This window comes from Urocitellus parryii, chromosome X (assembly GCF_045843805.1).
Source record: "Urocitellus parryii isolate mUroPar1 chromosome X, mUroPar1.hap1, whole genome shotgun sequence".
Classification (NCBI taxonomy): Eukaryota; Metazoa; Chordata; class Mammalia; order Rodentia; family Sciuridae; genus Urocitellus; species Urocitellus parryii.
The window spans coordinates 121,133,395-121,140,575 of NC_135547.1; positions in this window are offsets into that span (position 1 = coordinate 121,133,395).

A 7,181-nucleotide genomic window follows, 5' to 3' on the forward strand; every position below is an offset into this window, starting at 1 on the left:
CCTCTTAATACTTATAGCCCTTTAGGTTTGGTGATCTTCAAAATTGATTGGAAAAATAGGAGAACAATTTGGTAACAGTTATAATATAGATCAATGCTATTATATACAACTTTCTCTAGAGATGGAAATGTACAAAATTGTAAGGGGTAGGATATGTGGCTATGAAATGTGGATAAATTTGAATTTATATGTAAAAAACCATAAGTGGTTTGTGGCTACATTTTAGTCAGTGCTATTCAAGTCATGTTATTTAAAAAGATATATTCTTCTTTTTAAAAGTAGGGAGATCATGATCATTAACAATCACTATATAATATCAAATTTGTACCATTTCTATTCTGATATTCTTTTTATCTTATTAATTTGAGAATGAGCATTATTAGCTGGATGTAGTGGCTCATTCCTATAATCCCAGCAGCTCAGGAGGCAGAAGCAGAAGGATTGCTGTTTTAAAGCCAGCCTCAGCAACTTAGCAAGGCCCTAAGAAACTCAGTGAGGGGGCTGGGGACATGGCTCAGCAGTAGAGCACTCACCTAGCATGTGCAGGGTGCTGGGTTCGGTCCTCAGTACCCCATAAAAAAAGTAAAGGTATTGTGTCCAACTACAACTAAAATAAACAAAAAAGAAACTCAGTGAAGCTCTAAGAAACTTAGTGAGACCCCAACTCAAATTAAAAAAAAAACAAACATAAAAAGGGCTGCACGTTTGGCTCAGTTGTTAACTGCCCCTGGGTTAAATCCCTGGTTACCCCCACCCCACCCCAAATGAGGATAATCAAATTTAATTTCTTATGGTTAGAATATCATATCTAAATTTTAGGCAAAAATTAGGCTCAATTTCACTAGATGGCACACTAAGTGAAACTGATTTTATTTTCATCTTGACTAATAGGTGTAGGCTTTTTTCATTATTATGTTACAATTCCCCACAGTTAAGACCCTCAATAGTTAACAGTCTATTAACTGAGATAATGGCAAACAGCAATCTGAGTTGACAGCCAAAGATGAACCACAGGAAGCAAAGATACAAGCAGAGCTCACAGGGATGACATGAATTTTGCTTAAGGAATATGTTGTAATCTCCAGCTTTCATTCATTCCTTACACTGCTTCACCTCATCTTAAAATGATTGGATTTAAGCATCTTAAAAATGGTTGGGTTTAAGTATCTGAGGAAGGCACTGAGGGTAACAATGATGATGATGATGACAACTGTTTTACCGAAGTGGCAGCCAACACCGAGTCCTCACTGTGACGCAGGCGCCAGCAAAGGATTTTGCATGTTATCTTTTCTATCCCTCAATAATCTTGGGTCATTCTTGGTCTCCTGGCAGTACACTGGGATACTGGGCTGCCAAAAACAATAAAGGCTGTCTACATAGCTAAGAAGGTGAGGGGTCGGGTCGGGATATCAGAAGAGGAAATGCTCAGTGACAAAGCAAAGACCAAAAAATTCTGGGTGAAAATAGGTCAGCACAGTGCAGTATGCCAACAGCCAAATAAATGGTGACTGTGCCATTGCCTACCAACTTGGAAATAAGAATGTGTCCTATGATGTGAGAAACTAAGCAACTGAAGTCCCATCTCTTCAGGTTACTATCTTTATTTTTTCTTAGCACTAAAAGCAACAAAGTATCCTAAGGACATAAATACACTGATTTTGGACCTTTAATTTTCAACTTCTCCAAATAAAAACAAACAAAAAAGAAGTAAAGGGGAAAAAAACCCTATACTCACAAAACATTAAGAACTAGTTAAGTATTACTAATTTTTTTCCATTCTAAGTTTTAGACCACAAAGTGTCAGTGTAGGTGGGATGTGGACACACAAAGCCACTAGAAATTTACGATAATCCTGGCCAGTTCGTTTCAATGAGAATTCAGTGAGTGTTGGAGGAAAAAAAAAACAACACAATAAAAATATATTCATGGAGCCCTTTCAAGGTAGCAGGTTTAGCCAGATTAGCAATGCTAAGAAATTCCTTTTCTTATGTGCATATCAGTTCAAAGAGAGTAATGGTGAAATGGAAAAAAAGCTGAAAGACTTTGAACCTTGAAGGGCAATATTTGAAAACTGTGTTAATTCACTGTGAATAATGGAAAATATACAAAATAACTACTTAAAAGATAAACTTAGCCAATTCACTAACATAACATATTCTATCATCCCAGTGGTTCTCTATTAGTGTTATATTGCTATCCCCCTTTTGCAGGGGAGATGTGGAAATGTCTTGAGACTTTTTCAAACAAGATCATCTATGGGAGGATGCTACTGGTAGAGATCAGGGATGTCACTCAACACCTAAAGCACCTACAGTGCTAGTAGAGTTCCCAACAATAAGACTGATCCACCTCCTATGTCAGTGTCCTGTGGTAAACAATCTCTGAGACAACCTGACAGGGACACTTAACTTATACTTCCAGGGGAAAAACAGGAAGTTTGAGAAGACCATCTGCTGCTTTACTTGATCTCCAGTGTTTATAGCAGAGCACACAGTTGCAAGCTGGTCAGCTAGAATTAACTATGGCATTTGTAAATCAGGACAGAATATTATGGAACATGAAGTTACTGGACTGCTTAGAAACATTAATATGCAACTTCAGAAAAGTTAAGATTCACAGAAATAATCTGCAGTCTGTGGCTCAGCCTTTGTAAAAAGACCATTGCTAAAAAGAGACAATAAAAATATCAGGTTCCAAAATGTTTGAAAGTGGACAAACTTCTTGCCCAGTTTCTGCATGAAATCATTTTACCATTCTAAAACTGGTCAAGACAGCACTCTCTACATTTATTTTAATGGATCACTATGAAAACTGTCATGCTCACAGTTCTTAAGGCATACAATCCCACACTGGACTGCCGGTGACATCTTGTCTTTAAATGTTCAGCCCAACAAGCTTCTTTGCTCTTTAAGAAAGTGTGGTACTCAAAGGCTCAGTTTAGGTATAGACTGTAGAGCTTTGATTGAAGGAGAGGCGGGGGGACCAAAAACCTTCTCTACAGCAAATGACCCTCAGGCTATTCACCACCACTATCTTTAGTGTAAAATTTCTATCATTTGCCAAATAACTTGTAGGAACTTAAAAACCTAGAGGGCAGAGGAGCAAAAAGTGTAAACAGATTGAAAATCACATAGAAACCCTGAAGTAGGACCATAATATTCAGACTAGTAGTTTACACCCTGATGTGGATGCTTATCCTTTAAGAGCAGGGTCTCATCTTTCTCCTTATAAGATCTGATGGACCCACAGAGTCCTGCCTGATCCAAAAGAGGAACCTACCCAAATATGAACCTGACAAAGCTCTGAGATGGGAACTCAATCAATACACATTTTCAGTTCAACATTTATTGTCATTTCCTTTGTTCCAGGCACCATATCAGGTGCTGAGATGGAAAGATCAACCAGGTTTGATGTCTACCTTCCAGGTGTGAAATTTCTTCTTTTAGGAGTCTCCTGAAATGCACATAGTACAGGAAGGGAAACAGCAAAATAGTTCATAACAGTGTTCATGCCTCCTCAGGTTTTGTCTTATACTAAAGGAATATGGCCATGCAGGGAGTGGGTGGCAAAATACAAAGAAAAGTTGAGGGTCACTAACACATTTTACTTAGATTTGAGCTTTATTTCTTCACATAACTTTCCCAAAAGTATAAACATATATTTTAAAAACCCATCACAGTCCCCAGTGATATTCAATAAGGAAACAAACATTATTTCACCTTCCCTTTCAATACACAACCCTATCAGTTGGCTATAAACTGGCTCTTCTCAGTACTACTTGATCATGTTCCCTCTTAGGTAGAGGGAAGAAGGCTACATCTAAGCGTAAGAAGAGAAAATCATTTGTAAAATGAAGCACAATATGGTGCTTTGTGTAGGCATCATTTTGCTAATGTATACTGGGAAGCAGAGAGGCAGGAATGTGTGGCTATTGTGTTAAAGGGGACTAGAGGGTAAATAGTGAATCCCATGAGACTCCTCACCTCCAGGCCCAACCCCCCACACCTGGGGTCTTTAGACTAGTGCATTAATTTGTAATATGGTGCTATAGACTGGTTGGTTTAAACAACAGAAATTTATTGTCTTGCAGTCTGGAGGCTAGAAGTCTGACACACAAGTCAGTCATCAGCCAGGTTGGTTCCTTCTGAGTGCTGGGAAAGATCTGTCCAGGCATTTCTGTTTGGATGATTTATTTTATGTGTTAACTGGCTAGGCCATGGGACCCAGATATTTGATCAAATACCAGTCTAAAGTTCACTGAGAAGATATTTTTCAGATGACATTAACATGTAAATCATCAAACTCTGAGAAAAGCAGATTACCCTTCATGTGGATGGGTCTCATCCAATCGAGCAAAAGCTTTTAGAGACAAGACTGAGATTCCTGATGAAGAGGAAATTCTACCTCTAGATTGCCTTTGGAATTGAGCTGCAACATCAACTTTTCCCTGGGTTTCCAGCCTATAGGCCTGCACTGCAGATTTCAGATTTGCTTGAGTCCCCCACTCATGTGAGTAAATTCCTTAAAATAAAAATCTCCACTCCCTAGTGATTTTGTTTGTCTGGAGAATCCTACTACACCTCACCTTTGGTAATTCCTTGACTTGTGGCAGTGTTAACTCCAGTCTTCACTGGGCCTTCTCACTGTGTTTGTATCCAAATTTCCCCTTTAATTAGGACACCAGTCCTAATGTACTAAGGAATAACCTAATGACCTCAATCTCCTTCTAAGGTCGCATTCTAAGATACCATGGTTTAACACTTAAATATGACTCTGTGTGTGTGTGGGGGGGGGCCTCAATTCAACTCATACCCATTAGTGACACAAAAAGTATGCCTGCATTTGTAACCCAAAAGGTTTTAGAAAGTTAAAATCACTTTTGTTGACTTTTGCATGTGTATTTGAATACATACCGTTTTTACAGTGAGTATGTCAAAAAGGCTAAGATAGAACTTACCTTGTTTAAGCCATATAAAACTGAGTCAGGCTTGTCCATGCAAAAACAAATCACAATGAATTCTATATATACATAATTATACTGCACTAAAAATAACTATAATAGAAGGGAGATCAGTAGAGCAAGTGGATCTGGGGAGGAAGAGAGGGGATGGGAAGGCACTGGGGAATGTGATAGATCAAATTATTATGTATATGTACAAATACAGTATAATGAATCCTACTAATATGTGTAATTACAATGCACTAATATAAAAAGTATGGCTTAGGAATAAAATTTCAATACACCATCACGGTAGTACCTTAAATCAGGTAAGAACATTTTTTTTTTTTTTTGGTACTGGAGATTGACCCAGGGGTGTTTAACCATTGAGCCATATCCCCAGCACTTTTTAAAATTTTGAGGCAGGGTCTCTAAGGCCCTCCATAAGTTGCTGAGGCTGGCTTGAACTTGCAACTCTCCTGCCTCAGCCTCCCAAATTGCTGGGATTACAGGTGTGTGCCACTGTGCCCAGAAAGAACTGGGTTTTTGAGTGTGTTCATCACCTGAATTCACTGAGCAGATATAAAAAGCAATAGGCCACAAATGATCTGAATATTGAATCCAATTGTGCCTATTACCCCCCCTTATTAGGAAAAACATCAAATGTACATAAATATAGTGGGAATAATATAATAAATTACTTATATATCCAATGATCTATTTGAAAAGTGATCAATTTTGGCTGGATGAGCCTCATGAGAGCTAGCCTTTCTGTGCCACATGTCCTTTGCTACCACTGATTATGCATGCCTTGGATTCTTCTAACACACTCCTTACCAGCTGTTTTGCAGATTTAGAAATGTGTAAAAAAATATTCTAAGTCTTTAAAAGCAATCATAAATTGTGTATTGAATAAGTGCCACACAGAGATTGAACTGTCTGATTAAACCATTTATAATTATGGAAAGGACAGCAAAAGTACTGGTAAATGATTATGATTATATTGAACAATTCCTTGTCATCAAAATGATTTTGGAAGGAAGCCAGCCTTTTGCAATTCCTCCAAACATAACTTAAGAGATTTCGTTGTTATTCAAGAAAGCTTACCTTCTGCCTCCTACCCACTTCTTCGCTGAGGGCAAGATCCCAATCTAGAGTTGCTAAAGGTTTCAAAATACAGTCTTTACACTTGATTTGTATGTTGCAACTAACTGTCCTGGCACTGCTAATGAAATGGAATGCACTTCCCTCTATCCATCATTTCCCTAATATTCACTTTCACTTCAATTATCTCAGTCTTACTTCATTTCCACTGTAAACAACAGCAGTCTTTTGCCTGACTTCAGGGTGAACACAGAGGGGCGTACTGGCACAGAGAACTGTACACTTGTTCCTTTTGTCCTTTTGGTGAACTCCAGCCCAGGTACTTGGTTCACTGTGAATTCCCATACATGCTGCAACATGACTTCTCTGAGAGGTGGATAAGGCTGCATTTCTCAACAGAGATTTCTGACTGTCCTCCAAACTCTAGCAAGATTTTAAAGAGCAGAGTGGAGACGGGCAGAATTCCTGTAAAGCACGTAGGAAAACCAGATAACACTGATTTTCAGTGGCTGACACCAAACAAATTCTATCCAAAGTAAGGTTTACACATCTTTATTAACTTCACCTATTTCTCAAGCTTTTCCAGCAAAAATAAATGGGGGGTAATTACAATGATATTGACACTAACCAGTTAGCAGCAGCCTCAGACAGTAGCACTTAACGCTGAAGGAGAATCCCAGATACCAATATTTGTATTTTGGAGATTATTCTCCTCCAGCTCTGGGGTACCACTCGAGAGAAAAAGGGCAGGAGGAGGAACTGAAGAGTGCAGAAAGCTCAGATTTATCCACAAGACACAACTGTGCTGGTGATCCTCTACACTGGCGATAGCTGTGAGTCTGTCCTTTGCCCCTGGCACAATCGGGGACAAACTCAATCATGCAGATCCAAGAGAGTCCCAACTCGTGTGCCGCGGTTTCTGGAACTGCAATTTCTTTATTTGCCAGTCTCTGGGAACAACTTCTCTACGTTTAAATGAGCGGCTTCCTGAAAGAGTGTCTGGTGATCCTTACAATGGAGAAACTGAGCTAACACGGAAAGGAAGCTATCCCCGCCGCCACTCTCCCGCCCTTCATAAGAGAAGCCCTGTCAGGACCTCGGCCAGACAGGACCTACAGCTTCTTCAGCTCCAGGGTGC